Raw genomic sequence first — 19,130 nt, 5'->3', positions numbered from 1 at the left:
GATATTCCATGACAAAACCAAATTTACACAATATCTTTCTACAAATCCAGCACTACAAAGGATAATAAATGGTAAAGCCCAACATAAGGAGGCAAGCTATACCCTAGAAGAAGCAAGAAACTAATCGTCTTGGCAACAAAACAAAGAGAATGAAAGCACACAAACATAACCTCACATCCAAATATGAATATAAAGGGAAACAATAATCACTATTCCTTAATATCTCTCAATATCAATGGCCTCAACTCCCCAATAAAAAGACATAGATTAACAAACTGGATACGCAACGAGGACCCTGCATTCTGCTGCCTACAGGAAACACACCTCAGAGACAAAGACAGACACTACCTCAGAGTGAAAGGCTGGAAAACAACTTTCCAAGCAAATGGTCAGAAGAAGCAAGCTGGAGTAGCCATTCTAATATCAAATAAAATCAATTTCCAACTAAAAGTCATCAAAAAAGATAAGGAAGGACACTTCATATTCATCAAAGGAAAAATCCACCAAGATGAACTCTCAATCCTAAATATCTATGCCCCAAATACAAGGGCACCTACATACGTAAAAGAAACCTTACTAAAGCTCAAAACACACATTGCACCTCACACAATAATAGTGGGAGATTTCAACACCCCACTCTCATCAATGGACAGATCATGGAATCAGAAATTAAACAGTGATGTCGACAGACTAAGAGAAGTCATGAGCCAAATGGACTTAACGGATATTTATAGAACATTCTATCCTAAAGCAAAAGGATATACCTTCTTCTCAGCTCCTCATGGTACTTTCTCCAAAATTGACCATATAATCGGTCAAAAAACGGGCCTCAACAGGTACAGAAAGATAGAAATAATCCCATGCGTGCTATCGGACCACCACGGCCTAAAACTGGTCTTCAATAACAATAAGGGAAGAATGCCCACATATACGTGGAAATTGAACAATGCTCTACTCAATGATAACCTGGTCAAGGAAGAAATAAAGAAAGAAATTAAAAACTTTTTAGAATTTAATGAAAATGAAGATACAACATACTCAAACTTATGGGACACAATGAAAGCTGTGCTAAGAGGAAAACTCATAGCGCTGAGTGCCTGCAGAAAGAAACAGGAAAGAGCATATGTCAGCAGCTTGACAGCACACCTAAAAGCTCTAGAACAAAAAGAAGCAAATACACCCAGGAGGAGTAGAAGGCAGGAAATAATCAAACTCAGAGCTGAAATCAACCAAGTAGAAACAAAAAGGACCATAGAAAGAATCAACAGGACCAAAAGTTGGTTCTTTGAGAAAATCAACAAGATAGATAAACCCTTAGCCAGACTAACGAGAGGACACAGAGAGTGCGTCCAAATTAACAAAATCAGAAATGAAAAGGGAGACATAACTACAGATTCAGAGGAAATTCAAAAAATCATCAGATCTTACTATAAAAACCTATATTCAACAAAATTTGAAAATCTCCAGGAAATGGACAATTTCCTAGACAGATACCAGGTATCAAAGTTAAATCAGGAACAGATAAACCAGTTAAACAACCCCATAACTCCTAAGGAAATAGAAGCAGTCATTAAAGGTCTTCCAACCAAAAAGAGCCCAGGTCCAGACGGGTTTAGTGCAGAATTCTATCAAACCTTCATAGAAGACCTCATACCAATATTATCCAAACTATTCCACAACATTGAAACAGATGGAGCACTACCGAATTCCTTCTACGAAGCCACAATTACTCTTATACCTAAACCACACAAAGACACAACAAAGAAAGAGAACTTCAGACCAATTTCCCTTATGAATATCGACGCAAAAATACTCAATAAAATTCTGGCAAACCGAATTCAAGAGCACATCAAAACAATCATCCACCATGATCAAGTAGGCTTCATCCCAGGCATGCAGGGATGGTTTAATATACGGAAAACCATCAACGTGATCCATTATATAAACAAACTGAAAGAACAGAACCACATGATCATTTCATTAGATGCTGAGAAAGCATTTGACAAAATTCAACACCCCTTCATGATAAAAGTCCTGGAAAGAATAGGAATTCAAGGCCCATACCTAAACATAGTAAAAGCCATATACAGCAAACCAGTTGCTAACATTAAACTAAATGGAGAGAAACTTGAAGCAATCCCACTAAAATCAGGGACTAGACAAGGCTGCCCACTCTCTCCCTACTTATTCAATATAGTTCTTGAAGTTCTAGCCAGAGCAATCAGACAACAAAAGGAGATCAAAGGGATACAGATCGGAAAAGAAGAGGTCAAAATATCACTATTTGCAGATGATATGATAGTATATTTAAGTGATCCCAAAAGTTCCACCAGAGAACTACTAAAGCTGATAAACAACTTCAGCAAAGTGGCTGGGTATAAAATTAACTCAAATAAATCAGTTGCCTTCCTCTATACAAAAGAGAAACAAGCCGAGAAAGAAATTAGGGAAACGACACCCTTCATAATAGACCCAAATAATATAAAGTACCTCGGTGTGACTTTAACCAAGCAAGTAAAAGATCTGTACAATAAGAACTTCAAGACACTGAAGAAAGAAATTGAAGAAGACCTCAGAAGATGGAAAGATCTCCCATGCTCATGGATTGGCAGGATTAATATAGTAAAAATGGCCATTTTACCAAAAGCAATCTACAGATTCAATGCAATCCCCATCAAAATACCAATCCAATTCTTCAAAGAGTTAGACAGAACAATTTGCAAATTCATCTGGAATAACAAAAAATCCAGGATAGCTAAAGCTATCCTCAACAATAAAAGGACTTCAGGGGGAATCACTATCCCTGAACTCAAGCAGTATTACAGAGCAATAGTGATAAAAACTGCATGGTATTGGTACAGAGACAGACAGATAGACCAATGGAATAGAATTGAAGACCCAGAAATGAACCCACACACCTATGGTCACTTGATTTTTGACAAAGGAGCCAAAACCATCCAATGGAAAAAAGATAGCATTTTCAGCAAATGGTGCTGGTTCAACTGGAGGTCAACATGTAGAAGAATGCAGATCGATCCATGCTTATCACCCTGTACAAAGCTTAAGTCCAAGTGGATCAAGGACCTCCACATCAAACCAGACACACTCAAACTAATAGAAGAAAAACTAGGGAAGCATCTGGAACACATGGGCACTGGAAAAAATTTCCTGAACAAAACACCAATGGCTTATGCTCTAAGATCAAGAATTGACAAATGGGATCTCATAAAACTGCAAAGCTTCTGTAAGGCAAAGGACACTGTGGTTAGGACAAAACGGCAACCAACAGATTGGGAAAAGATCTTTACCAACCCTACAACAGATAGAGGCCTTATATCCAAAATATACAAAGAACTCAAGAAGTTAGACCGCAGGGAAACAAATAACCCTATTAAAAAATGGGGTTCAGAGCTAAACAAAGAATTCACAGCTGAGGAATACCGAATGGCTGAGAAACACCTAAAGAAATGTTCAACATCTTTAGTCATAAGGGAAATGCAAATCAAAACAACCCTGAGATTTCACCTCACACCAGTGCGATTGGCTAAGATCAAAAACTCAGGTGACAGCAGATGCTGGCGAGGTTGTGGAGAAAGAGGAACACTCCTCCATTGTTGGTGGGATTGCAGACTGGTAAAACCATTCTGGAAATCAGTCTGGAGGTTCCTCAGAAAATTGGACATTGAACTGCCTGAGGATCCAGCTATACCTCTCTTGGGCATATACCCAAAAGATGCCTAAACATATAAAAGAGACACGTGCTACACTATGTTCATCGCAGCCTTATTTATAATAGCCAGAAAATGGAAAGAACCCAGATGCCCTTCAACAGAGGAATGGATACAGAAAATGTGGTACATCTACACAATGGAATACTACTCAGCTATCAAAAACAACGAGTTTATGAAATTCGTAGGCAAATGGTTGGAACTGGAAAATATCATCCTGAGTGAACTAACCCAATCACAGAAAGACATACATGGTATGCACTCATTGATAAGTGGCTATTAGCCCAAATGCTTGAATTACCCTAGATCCCTAGAACAAACGAAACTCAAGACGGATGATCAAAATGTGAATGCTTCACTCCTTCTTTAAATGAGGAAAAAGAATACCCTTGGCAGGGAAGGGAGAGGCAAAGATTAAAACAGAGACTGAAGGAACACCCATTCAGAGCCTGCCCCACATTTGGCCCATACATATACAGCCACCCAATTGGACTAGATGGATGAAGCAAAGAAGTGCAGACCGACAGGAGCCGGATGTAGATCGCTCCTGAGAGACACAGCCAGAATACAGCAAATACAGAGGCGAATGCCAGCAGCAAACCACTGAACTGAGAATAGGTCCCCTATTGAAGGAATCAGAGAAAGAACTGGAAGAGCTTGAAGGGGCTCGAGACCCCAAAAGTACAACAATGCCAAGCAACCAGAGCTTCCAGGGAATAAACCACTACCTAAAGACTATACATGGACTGACCCTGGACTCTGACCCCATAGGAAGCAATGAATATCCTAGTAAGAGCACCAATGGAAGGGGAAGCCCTGGGTCCTGCTAAGACTGAACCCCCAGTGAACTAGTCTATGGGGGGAGGGCGGCAATGGTGGGAGGGTTGGGAGGGGAACACCCATAAGGAAGGGGAGGGGGGAGGGGGATGTTTGCCCGGAAACCGGGAAAGGGAATAACACTCGAAATGTATATAAGAAATACTCAAGTTAATAAAAAATAAAAAAAAAAATAAAAAAAAAATTAAAAAAAAAAAAAAAAGAAAACAAACAATATATTACCACTGACAATTGCCGATAAGTGTGAAAACGTTAAAGGGTGTGCAATGGTATTATTGTATTATAGAAATTCTTCTGTACTCTATCTGTGACCCTCATAACTATGTAGCTATGAACTCCACCTCCTATTCTGAAATGTGGATGATCATGCTCCTGTAGTGTATCATCACAGAAAAAAGTATTCAAGTGGTTATTCATTTCAAAAATTCAGTCAACATTTATGAATTTGTGTATTCTTGCGTTTGTATTGGAAGCACAGATCAAGGTCCTCAAAACAAAAAGTTTAATAGTCATTTATTTAAAATTACTACACTTGTTAGTACAACTCAGTATACACATGATTTGATTAACATTTGTGGAAGAATGTTGAAGAAGCTGTATAGATACAGTTGTTTCACAATTTAGAGAAACAAAATTTAGGATTTCTCATGAACTCTGAGTTCATCCTTCTAGTATGTACAGATATTCTGTAAGACAGGTTAAACATGGTTAAGGGTTTTTTATTACTTCTAATTTGCCCAATGTCTGACAGGAGAAGAATTTCATTTTAGGGAAATTTAGTAGTTATGCTTCAGAAAAGATAAGAACCCCTGAAATATAGGATTAGCAATAAAGTTAGTGAAATTATACCATTTTGGTTTATTCTTTAGATAATCCAGTGGTACAAAATGTCACATAATCAGATGTTAGTCTTAGAGAAATAACTGTTAGGATTGTTAGAAGTGGGTTTGAATAGAAAGATGTGCTAGTCTCAAGACTTTTAAAATTTAATTGTAAAATTGCCAAGACACTATAAAGATCTCATATAATTTATAGAAAGGAAACATATACTAAATAGTGTCCTAAGGAAAATATTCATTTGGGTTTGTTGTTTTTTAAAAGGCATTTCCAACAGAAATAATACAGGTATTGGCTCTATAGGCTTCATATTATTTTAAACAAGTTATCAAATTAATATTTTTAAAATTAATTTCTTATTACCTATTCTTCTTTCTGTGTGGGCACAATGAAGGTTGAGGACACACTGTAGGAAATTTATTTTATCTTTCCACAGTACACACCTATTAGCCCACCAGATAAATACATATCTTGAAGAAAAATGATGAGGTTAAAAAAAGTAAAAATAGGGAAAATTTGAACAGGAGACATGTACTTGATTTTCTATGTAATGATTGAATTTGTTTATTTATTTTAACTTCATTCAGTTGTTATGATAAAAAATTGTGACCAAAAACAACTTGGAGAGAAAAGTGTTTAGTTTATCTTATACTTGTAGGTAACATTGCATTGTTGAAGGAACATAGAGACTCAACGATGTAACCCAAAAGGAAGACTCCTTGCTATTTCATGCACCATTACTCTAAACCATGATCTTATTCATAACCAAGGCAGTAGAAATGAGCAATGAAAGATGCTGCTTGCTTTGCTGGTTCACTCTCTGATTTAGTTAGAGTCATAGTCAGCCATTTTTATTATATCACCTAGGACCACATGCCTAATGATGATACTCCTGAAAATGGGTTCTTTTATTAGGTGATAAGGTAATTCCCATATGCCTGCCCATAAACCAATCTGATATGGGCAGTGTCTCAGTTGAGGCTCTATTTCAAATAAATATAGCCTGTGCCATGTTAACTATTAAAACTAAGACACTTGTCTATAAAAGGGTACATCTTAGTTTTAACTCTGTTTAATTGACTGCCTGGCATAAAAATCTCAATTATGACACTTTTGACTATACTTGTAAAACTATTTCAACTCAATAAATAATATGAATTCCTGTGTTTTAAGCTTTAGCAAGAATCATTATCTAATGTGAGAATAGGATTTTAGGGGCTAGGGAGATGGTTCAGTCAGTCAGAGTGGTTGTTGTGAATGTGGAAGACCTGGAGTTCAAATCCCCAGTACTCATGCAGCACACTTTCCTATAATTCTAGGTCCCCACTGGCTGTCCATTCTACCCGAAACTATAAACTTCAGGTTTGGTATGGTACATTGTTTCAAAAGGAAAGGTGGAAATCAATAAAGGACAACTGATATCCTCCTCTGGCCTGTATGCACTCAGTACACACACACACACACACACACACACACACACACACACACACACACACACGGGCACACTCACATACACATCATATTCAAATATATAAAATATTAATAACTTTTACCAAATTTTTCTGCAACTAGAAAACATAGGAAATTCAAAAGATCACTAGATCTTACTTCAAAAGCCTATACTCAAAAAAACTGGAAAATCTCAAATAAGTAGACAATTTTCTAGACAGATAACAGGAGTCAAAGTTAAATGAGGAACAGATAAACCATTAAAGGATTCCCAAAATCCTAAAAAAAGAAAAGCATTCATTAAAAGTTTCCCAAAACAAAAAAGCACAGGACCAGATGATTTTAGTGCAGAATTCTATCAAACCTTCATAGAAGATCTAATACCAATGCTGTCCAAAATATTCTAAAAAATAGAAACAGAAGGAACACTACTAGTTCCTTCTATAAAGCCACAATTATACTTATACATAAACCCCACAAAGACCCAACAAAAAAGGGAACTTCAGATCAATTTCCCTTATGAATATCAATGTAAAAATAGTTAATAAGATTCTCACAAACTGAATTCAAGAACACATCAAAACGAGCATCCATCATGATCAAGTAGACTTCATTCCAGGGATGTAGGGATGGTTCGATGTATGGAAATCCATCAAAGTAATCCATTATATAAACAAACACAGAGAAAAAAACCACATTGTCATCTCTTTAGATGCTGAGAAAGCATTTGATATAATTCAACACCCATTTATGTTAGATGTATTGGACAGATCAGGAATTCAAGGTCCATACCTAAACATAATAAAAACGATATACAGCAAGCCAGTAGCCAATATCAAACTAAATGGAGAGAAACTTGAAGTAATCCCACTAAAATCAGGGACTAGACAAGGCTGCCCATTCTCTCCCTACTTATTCAATATAGTACTTGAGTCCTAGGCAGAACAATCAGACAACAAAAGGAGGCCAAAGAGATACAAATTGAAAAGGAAAAAGTCAAAATATCACTATTTACAGATGATATGATAGTATACTTTAGTTACCCCAGAAGTTTCATTAGAGAAATACTAAGCCTGATAAACACCTTCAGTAAAGTGCCTGGGTATACAATTAACTCAATCAAATCAGTAGCCTTTTACTCAAAGGATAAACAGGCTGAGAAAGAAATTAGGGAAATGACAGCTTTCAAAATAAATGGCCATAGTAACATAAAATACCTTGGTGTGACTCTAACCCAGCAAGTGAAAGACCTGTATGACAAGAACTTCAAGTCTCTGAAGAAAGAAATGGAGGAAGATCTCAGAAGATGGAAAGATCTTCCATGCTCATGGATTGGCAGGATTAATATAGTAAGAATAGCTATTTTGCCAAAAGCAATCTACAGATTCAATGCAATCCCCATCAAAATTCCAATTCAATTCTTCATGAAGTTAGAAAGAGCCATTTGCACATTCATTTGGAATTTTAAAAAAAAAACAAGACAGCGAAAAATATCCTCAATAATAAACGAGCTTCTGGGGGAATCACCATCCCTGAACTCAAAGAGTATTACAGAGCAAGAGTGATAAAAACTCTATGCTATTGGTACAGAGACAGACAGACCAGTGGAACAGAATTAAAGACCCAGAAATGAAACCACACACCTATGGTCACTTGATCTTTGACAAAGAGCTAAAACTGTCCACTAGAAAAAGACAGCATTTTCAACAAATGGCGCTGGTTCAACTGGAGGTCAGCAAGTAGAAGAATGCAAATTGATCCATTCTTATCATGTGTACAAAGCTCAAGTCCAAGTGGATCAAGGACCTCCACATCAAACCAGATAAACTCAAACTAATAGAAGAAAAAGTGGGGAAGAACCTTTAACACATGGGCACTGTGGAAAATTTGCTGAACAAAACACCAATGGCCTATGTTCTAAGATCAAGAATGGACAAATGGGACTTCCTAATATTGTAAAGCTTCTGTAAGGTAAAGAACACTGTCATTAGGACAAAACAGCAACCAACAGATTGGGAACAGATCCTTATCAATCTTACATCCAATAGAGAGCTAATATCCAATATATATGAACAACTCATGACCTTAAATACCAGAGAATCAAATAACCCTATTAAAAATGGAGTACATAGCTAAACAAAGAATTCACAATTGAGAAATATCAAATGGCTGAGAATCACCTAAAGAAATGTTCTACATCCTTAGTCATCAGGGAAATGCAAATCAAATGCACCCTGAAATTCCACCTCACACCAGTCAGAATAGCTGAGATAAAAAACTCAGGTGACAACAGATGCTAGTGAGGATGTGGACAAAGAGGAACACTCCTTCATTGTTTGTGGGATTGCAAGCTGGTCCAACCACTCCGGAAATCAGTCTGGAAGTTCTTCAGATAATTGGACGTAGTACTATCTAAGAACCCAGCTATACCACTCCTGGGCATATACCAAAAAGATGCTCCAATACATAACAAAGACACAGGCACCATTATGTTCATAGCAACCTTATTTATAAACTCAAGAGCTGTAAGGAACCCAGATATCCTTCAATAGAGGAATGGATACAGGAAATATTTACTACTCAGCTGTTAAAAACAATGACTTCATGAAATTTATAGGCACATGGATGGAATGAGAAAATACCATCCTGAGTGAAGTAACCCAATCACACAACAAAACAAAACAAAAACAACAAACAAACAACAAAAACAACAAAAGTATTTGGTATTCACTCACTGATCAGTGGATATTAGCCACCAATCTCAGATTACCCAAGATACAATCCACAGACCACACGAAGCTCAAGAAAGATGACCAAAATGCCGATGCCTCAGTCCTTCTTAGAATATTTATAGGAGGAGATTTGGTGACAGAGTTTGTGTATGAGACTGAAGGAATGGCCATTCAGAGACTGCCCCACCTGGGGATCCAACCAATATACATACAACCACCAAACCCAGACTATAGTGCTGCCAAGATGTGCCTGCTGACAGGATTCTGATATAGGTTTCTCCTCAGAGGCTCTGCCAGAGCATGACAAATACAGAGGTGGACTCTCACAGCCAATCATTGTCCTGAGAACAGGATTCCCATTGGAGGAATTAGAGAACTGTTTAAAGAAGCTGAAGGGGTTGCAACCCCATAAGAAAAACAATACCAAACAACCAGAACTCACAGGGACTTAACCACTAACCAAAGAGTACACATCTGCATATGTAGCAGAGGATGGCATTGTTGGGGACCAATGGAAGGAATAGCCCTTAGTCCTGCCAAGACTGGACCCCACAGTGTAGGAGAATGTGAGGGCTGGGAGGCAGGACCAGTTGAGTGGATAGGTGGGGGAACACCCTCATAGAAAAAGTGGGAGGAGTGATTTGATAGTGGGTTTATGGACAGGAAACCGAGAAATGGGGAAACATTTGAAATGTAAGTAAATATAAAAAAAAATAAAAAAGACATAAAGAAAGAAAATTCTCAAACACATGACTCTCATTTACTGACAGCCAGTTAGTTGTTGAACAGGAGGGATCTTCAAGCCCCAAAACAAAATGCTAATAACTACATTAAATCAAATCTGTTTACCAAGTAGAGTTTCTTAGCGTTTCACTGCTTCCCAAAGTGAGTTGCAAGTTGGATAGCCAGGAAAAGAATATTCATGGGATGAATTTACTGCTAAAAGTCAGGTAGAAAATTTCAAAGCTAGTGTAGGACAAGTCTGGCCCTCATATAGTTGAATGTTACTATTGTTTACATTATTAAGACAATTGACTCTTGTTGTCAACCTAAGCATCTGCCTCCATAAACCCTACTGCATTAATACATTCAAGAGAGTACTCAACTATACTACTGTTGACATGGAAGATATAACTTTGTTTTAAAATCTTTAGGGAATTGATTTAAGCATGGATAAGACTCTATTGTTTTTGTGTAGCCATCCAGATATCTCAGCCATCCATTTTTTTTTTTTTTACTCTCTTCATTAGTGTTGTGAGATTTTGCTGGGAAAAGCCTGTTTCTGAGTTCAGCTGGATGATATGGTGATGATTTCCTACTTCACCTTCTTATTGTACTCGTTTGAAGGTCTTCAAGCCCACACTTTCCATAAAACTCTAGATGAGCAGTTCTGAACCTACTGGTTGTGATCCCTTTGGGATTGCATATCTGGAATCTTGCATATCAGATGTTTACATTACCATTCATAGCAACATCACAATTACAATTAAGAAGTAGCAACAGAATAATTTTATGTTTGGGGGTCACCACAACATGATGAACTACCTTAACGTGTTCAGCATTAGGAAGGTTGAGAACCGCTGCTCTAAACAAAAGTTCCTTGTGGCATTAAGGAAAGTGGCTTGTTCAGGATGTCTCCTTTTTGGTTACTTTAGTTGAAGGTAATGTTTCAATTATTTATCATCTATTTTTTTTTTGCAGATACTGAAAAATTTCTAATATATAAACCAGTTTCAGTTCTTTGTATTATATGTCACTGAGAATTCTGACTGCAGTGTAAGTCTTCTCTGTGTTTGGAAAAGCGTCATGAATGACTATTTCACTTGTGATTCTACGTCCCAGCTTCCTCACAACCCACATATAATGGGGATTGGTTTCCAGTATTCTAAGCCAATGTTATTTCCTTGCTTCATTTTGCACATTTCAATTTTCCTCAATGACTCAAATTTGGCCTTTGAAATGTGTTTTGTTAACAGGAAAGATAAAAACAGCTCATTCCACTTGACCTTCAAATGCCTCTTCTTTTCTCACTCCTCGGCTTGGAGGAAGCACAGCTTGTCAGTACTTTCTATAGTGGAAAGTGGCACCCATCTTCTTCCCCCAGCTCTTCTCCTTCACAATGCCCGTCATGCTTTGTCAATACTGACAAGCAATTATTAGTCTTTGTTTCCTTTACACTGTATATTGGCAAAACAATCATTGAAAGGAATTGTAGCGGTAGAAGCCATTATCTTTGCTCTATTGCGGTAACACAGCTTTTAGGCGAGCTGAGAATATCCATTAGTTTTTGTTCTCTTATCTAAAAATGATTCCTTCTTTGGTCTGTATTCCTGCATGAGTTGAATATCTCACCAACTTCTGCTCTATCCGGGATAGATAGCTTTATTTCCTCAATAGCTAAAGTCTTTTTCCTATTGGCCTTTGTTCATGCTTAAAGGCGTTCCTAGTCCATTTCAATTCCAGTTGTCTTGGCTGCAATTTGGGTACTTTAAAAAGCCTATTTGATTCTCAAGAGCTTTTTTTCCCATCTTTTGTATTGTTCTGACCTCAGTGTGTTGGGCAAATTCACTCTGAGGTACATTCACAGAGAGGATAGAACAGGAGCACTTAGTTGGGTGCCTGCCTGGAATCACAAGTCAGGAACTTACCATCTAGGGTACAATTGTATCAGAGTATTTAAGTTAGTCAAGATTCACGCAGTAAAATTATCCTTCTAAATTCTACAATAAACTTTCAAGACTGGCATGGTATTTGTTCCATGTCCTGAAACATTTTGACCTGATGGAAATAAATGAAGAACCCTCTCCCCAGGGAGAATAAACAAACCTAGGTCTGTCTACTTCTTGAGGCAGGGTACCATCTGCACTTACCTGTGTCCACTAGATGATGTCCAAAGACAGGCAGAGATTGTGTGATGGTTTATATATGCTTGACCCAAGGAAGGAGTGACATTATTATAAGGTGTGGCCCTCTTGGAGAAAGTGTGACCTTGTTGGAGTAGGTGTGTCACTATGGGTGTGGGCTTTAAGACCCTAATCCTAACTGCCTGGAAGTGAGTCTTCCCCTAGCAGCCTTCAGATGAAGACGTAGAACTCTCAGCTCTGCCTGCATCACTCTAGCCTAGATACTGCCATGCTCCTGCCTTGATGATACCAGATGGAACCTCTGAACCTGTAAGCCAGCCTCACCTGAACGTTGTCCTCTATAGGACTTTGGTCAGGGTGTTTGTCCATAGCAGTAAAACCCTAACTAAGACAGGCCATAAAAGCTTAATAGTATGTAATTTAAAACAAACAGAAGTTTTTGGCCTCATAGCCAAACAGGTTTTAGGCCTTAGGAGAAATCTACTTGTTTCTAGTTGAGCGAGGTTAAAAAAAAAATGACTTCTACTGACTTTGAATAGTATTCTTAGATTAGTGCCACTCTTAACACGTGTCATAGGGAGGAAGAGAATGTGGGAAAGTGGTGCATCTATAATAAATTTCATGCTTCCAAAGCTCAGTGATGATGCAGAAGAGTGGTTGCTGAAAGAATCAAATTTGGTGGATAACTATGAGGAAAAGTGTTTTCTAGACATAGCAGGACGGTTTGCTAAATGAATTCACAGTAGTTGAGGCAACACGCACAAGATCTGACTGTACTCAAGCCAGACCAAATCTGAGCATGGACAGGGAAGTCAGCCCTGAATACCATCCCTTGCTTTAGAGCTCTTAGAGTTGGCAACTGATAGCTGCTGGCTGGTTTCCTTAAAAATTGGCACTATTTTAGTGTGATGTTTGTTGTATAGGTGGTGGGTCACCATTTTGCATTTCAAAGTAAAGGCAATCACAAAATCTAAAGATCTTTATAACTTACTAAGTACTGGGAATTGTTTAGTTTTAATGGCTTGGGCTGCAATCCGTTTATTACTTTTAGTTTTCTTTTAAGCTCTTGCCGTAAAGAGTCTGCGATAATATATGAGCTTGAGAATTTCAAGGCTGTGTTTTCTGAAAAGGTTAGTAGACCTTGTAAACTCCACTGAATTTTTTCCACAATGCTTTCATTAGCCATGTTGGAATATACAATCATGCCATTCCCATGTGTTTAAACTTTAAAATTTTAGATCATTGCTGTTCACAGAAATAAATATTATTAATTTTCTAAAGGCACATTAATGAAAATTATAAAGGCAACATAGAATTAGTGTAGAAATGATTGGCTAGAGACTTTCAGTTATTAATTCTTGAGTTGTCTATCACAGGAACTGATAGGGAAGAGTATCTCTATAGGTTCTTTTACTGGGAAAACAGAAGCAGTCTATAAGGAGTTTCTTCTGCCTAGACTCAGACTGCTGATATGCCACTATTCATGGGTAAAAGAAAAGGCTACCACATTTAAAGGTCATCTGCAAGAATTTGACTCAGCCATTGCCAGAGAGTAACGTTATTTATTTTATGATATCACTGATTAATCATTCTCTTCCTGATCACTTGATAAGCATTCAAGTTGACATAAAGGTCAATTCAGAATCATTACATAAATATTCTTCACCTTTATTTGTCATCAGTTAGATGGAACTCTTGGTAATTGTGTTCTTTAGGAATGGCTATGCCCAACATGTGCAAACACACACACACACACACACACACACACACACACACACACACACATCTTTTTTCATCTTCTTTATTGTCTTGACCTCAGTAAGCATTATAAGAGAACTGAAAGCATCAAATCATTTGCTTTAAAAATTATAATGATCACCATGCTGCATTTTTATATTAACCATTCTTAGTTTTGCATATTGAGTTCAGATAAATTGTTCTCAGGCTTCTTACTGATACAAACCCTTAACACACTTCCTCATGTTGTGCCGACTTCAAACATAAAATTACTTTCTTTGTTACTTTTTAACTACAACTTGGCCACTGTTAGGAATCATAATGTAAATATTTTCCGAGGTAGGGATTTGCTAAATGGGTTGTGGCCTCAAGTTTGAAAACCGCTGGTCTAGATATTTTATAAAGTATAGATGTGAAATTTTAAAGTCTAGCCATGAGGATCTCCTGACAGAGATAGTATAGATTTTGAAGGAAAAGACAGACTCAAACCCTGCTAAACACAGCATCACCCATTTCTCACGTGTTCTCATCTGGTACCAGGAAAGCTGAAAGGCCGACTTCCAGAGTGCTCTGTTGTTATCCTGTCTTCTTTATTTTTTTCTTACTACAATAAAAAGATGAAGCTTTTAAAATACATACTGAATCCTCTATCAAATTCTTATTAAACAAATGGTAATGTGTTAACTTTCACATTGGTGTCAAGGTTAGAGAATCAGTGCAACCCTCTGTCATTCTGATCTTTCGCACAATCTTAGTTATCTCATTTCTATTCGTTTTACAAATCAAAACTTACATGATCCTTAGCATTTATGCTACTTACAGTCATGGGAAGCCCTTCTCCCAGAGTTCTATATGGATCACTCATTCTCATGGTTGGCATTTTTCTTCAAATTCCACTTATGCAAAGCTTTTTTGAATCGAGGATCAGATTCCCCAAACTCATCTTTTCCTTGCCTTCCTTAAACTAATGTTGAATGATTTCTGCTCAAAATACTGAGTAAAATATTGAGAACCATTTCCTATTAAACCCTTTTGAGCACTCTCCTCTCTTTCTACTTCTGGGGTAAATTGGATGCAGATTGATAGTTAATTAGGAGGCTAGTGGAAAAATCTAGAGAGTCAAGACTCTTACGATCTAATCAAAACAACTAGAACTGAAATCTGAGTTCAGTGGCCCCAAGGATCACTGTGCAATTGTTTCCTTTGTACCTCAGTGCAAGTATTTTTAAACTTCCAAGAAGCAGAAAGAAGAAAGGACAGTTTACACATTATTGTATAAACTCATGAATGTTAGAACATATGACAAGATATCTGAAAGAAAGAGAGAATAAAAGTGAAGCTATCCATTAACTCGGGAGGAAAATTTGTATATGAAACATTAACAAATTGAGACAAGAAATGTAGGAAAAATGAAGGACAATATAGTTCTTCAATGTCTTCCATAAGTATGTTAATTTAACATAGGAAAATATTTAAATATGGTTATTTACAAAACAAAACATAATTATGTTCATATCAGTAAACATAGAAAATATTGCAGCATTTATAAAATAATTAGCAATGATGTCATTTAAACCAATGATGTGATTTAAATGCAATGAATAATAAGAAAAAAGAACATTGTAATTAATGCTGCCTTTTTTTTTTATTAACTTGAGTATTTCTTCTATACATTTCGAGTGTTATTCCCTTTCCCGGTTTCCGGACAAACATTCCCCTCCCCCCCTCCCCTTCCTTATGGGTGTTCCCCTCCCAACCTTCCCCCCATTGCACCCTCCCCCCCCATAGTCTAGTTCACTGGGGGTTCAGTATTAGCAGGACCCAGGGCTTCCCCTTCCACTGGTGCTCTTACTAGGATATTCATTGCTACCTATGGGGTCAGAGTCCAGGGTCAGTCCATGTATAGTCTTTAGGTAGTGGCTTAGTCCCTGGAAGCTCTGGTTGCTTGACATTGTTGTACATATGGGGTCTCGAGCCCCTTCAAGCTCTTCCAGTTCTTTCTCTCATTCCTTCAACGGGGGACCTATTCTCAGTTCAGTGGTTTGCTGCTGGCATTCGCCTCTGTATTTGCTGTATTCTGGCTGTGTCTCTCAGGAGCGATCTACATCCGGCTCCTGTCGGTCTGCACTTCTTTGCTTCATCCATCTTGTCTAATTGGGTGGCTGTGTATGTATGGGCCACATGTGGGGCAGACTCTGAATGGGTGTTCCTTCAGTCTCTGTTTTAATCTTTGCCTCTCCCTTCCCTGCCAAGGGTATTCTTTTTCCTCATTTAAAGAAGGAGTGAAGCATTCACATTTTGATAATCCGTCTTGAGTTTCGTTTGTTCTAGGGATCTAGGGTAATTCAAGCATTTGGGCTAATAGCCACTTATCAATGAGTGCATACCATGTATGTCTTTCTGTGATTGGGTTAGCTCACTCAGGATGATATTTTCCAGTTCCAACCATTTGCCTACGAATTTCGTAAACTCGTTTTTGATAGCTGAGTAATATTCCATTGTGTAGATGTACCACATTTTCTGTATCCATTCCTCTGTTGAAGGGCATCTGGGTTCTTTCCAGTTTCTGGCTATTATAAATAAGGCTGCAATGAACATAGTGGAGCACGTGTCTCTTTTATATTTTGAGGCATCTTTTGGGTATATCCCCAAGAGAGGTATAGCTGGATCCTCAGGCAGTTCAATGTCCAATTTTCTGAGGAACCTCCAGACTGATTTCCAGAATGGTTGTACCAGTCTGCAATTCCACCAACAATGGAGGAGTGTTCCTCTTTCTCCACATCCTCGCCAGCATCTGCTGTCACCTGAGATTTTGATCTTAGCCATTCTCACTGATGTGAGGTGAAATCTCAGGGTTGTTTTGATTTGCATTTCCCTTATGACTAAAGATGTTGAACATCTCTTTAGGTGTTTCTCAGCCATTCGGCATTCCTCAGCTGTGAATTCTTTGTTTAGCTCTGAACCCCATTTTTTAATAGGGTTATTTGTTTCCCTGCGGTCTAACTTCTTGAGTTCTTTGTATATTTTGGATATAAGGCCTCTATCTGTTGTAGGATTGGTAAAGATCTTTTCCCAATCTGTTGGTTGCCATTTTGTCCTAACCACAGTGTCCTTTGCCTTACAGAAGCTTTGCAGTTTTATGAGATCCCATTTGTCGATTCTTGATCTTAGAGCGTAAGCCATTGGTGTTTTGTTCAGGAAATTTTTTCCAGTGCCCATGTGTTCCAGATGCTTCCCTAGTTTTTCTTCTATTAGTTTGAGTGTGTCTGGTTTGATGTGGAGGTCCTTGATCCACTTGGACTTAAGCTTTGTACAGGGTGATAAGCATGGATCGATCTGCATTCTTCTACATGTTGACCTCCAGTTGAACCAGCACCATTTGCTGAAAATGCTATCTTTTTTTCCATTGGATGGTTTTGGCTCCTTTGTCAAAAATCAAGTGACCATAGGTGTGTGGGTTCATTTCTGGGTCTTCAATTCTATTCCATTGGTCTATCTGTCTGTCTCTGTACCAATACCATGCAGTTTTTATCACTATTGCTCTGTAATACTGCTTGAGTTCAGGGATAGTGATTCCCCCTGAAGTCCTTTTATTGTTGGGGATAGCTTTAGCTATCCTGGTTTTTTTGTTATTCCAGATGAATTTGCAAATTGTTCTGTCTAACTCTTTGAAGAATTGGATTGGTATTTTGATGGGGATTGCATTGAATCTGTAGATTGCTTTTGGTAAAATGGCCATTTTTACTATATTAATCCTGCCCATCCATGAGCATGGGAGATCTTTCCATCTTCTGAGGTCTTCTTCAATTTCTTTCCTCAGTGTCTAGAAGTTCTTATTGTACAGATCTTTTACTTGCTTGGTTAAAGTCACACCGAGGTACTTTATATTATTTGGGTCTATTATGAAGGGTGTCGTTTCCCTAATTTCTTTCTCGGCTTGTTTCTCTTTTGTATAGAGGAAGGCAACTGATTTATTTGAGTTAATTTTATACCCAGCCACTTTGCTGAAGTTGTTTATCAGCTTTAGTAGTTCTCTGGTGGAACTTTTGGGATCACTTAAATATAGTATCATATCATCTGCAAATAGTGATATTTTGACCTCTTCTTTTCCGATCTGTATGCCCTTGATCTCCTTTTGTTGTCTGATTGCTCTGGCTAGAACTTCAAGAACTAAATTGAATAAGTAGGGAGAGAGTGGGCAGCCTTGTCTAGTCCCTGATTTTAGTGGGATTGCTTCAAGTTTCTCTCCATTTATTTTAAAGTTAGCAACTGGTTTGCTGTATATGGCTTTTACTATGTTTAGGTATGGGCCTTGAATTCCTATTCTTTCCAGGACTTTTATCATGAAGGGGTGTTGAATTTTGTCAAATGCTTTCTCAGCATCTAATGAAATGATCATGTGGTTTTGTTCTTTCAGTTTGTTTATATAATGGATCACGTTGATGGTTTTCCGTATATTAAACCATTCCTGCATGCCTGGGATGAAGCCTACTTGGTCATGGTGGATGATTGTTTTGATGTGCTCTTGAATTCGGTTTGCCAAAATTTTGTTGAGTATTTTTGTGTCGATATTCATAAGGGAAATTGGTCTGAAGTTCTCTTTCTTTGTTGGGTCTTTGTGTAGTTTAGGTATAAGAGTAATTGTGGCTTCGTAGAAGGTATTCGGTAGTGATCCATCTGTTTCAATTTTGTGGAATAGTTTGGATAATATTGGTATGAGGTCTTCTATGAAGGTTTGATAGAATTCTGCACTAAACCCGTCTGGACCTGGGCTCTTTTTGGTTGGGAGACCTTTAATGACTGCTTCTATTTCCTTAGAAGTTATGGGGTTGTTTAACTGGGTTATCTGTTCCTGATTTAACTTCGATACCTGGTATCTGTCTAGGAAATTGTCCATTTCCTGAAGATTTTCAAGTTTTGTTGAATATAGGTTTTTGTAGTAAGAT

Source organism: Rattus norvegicus, chromosome 1 (assembly GCF_036323735.1).
Source record: "Rattus norvegicus strain BN/NHsdMcwi chromosome 1, GRCr8, whole genome shotgun sequence".
NCBI classification, from domain to species: domain Eukaryota; kingdom Metazoa; phylum Chordata; class Mammalia; order Rodentia; family Muridae; genus Rattus; species Rattus norvegicus.
This window is presented reverse-complemented; position numbering follows the sequence as displayed.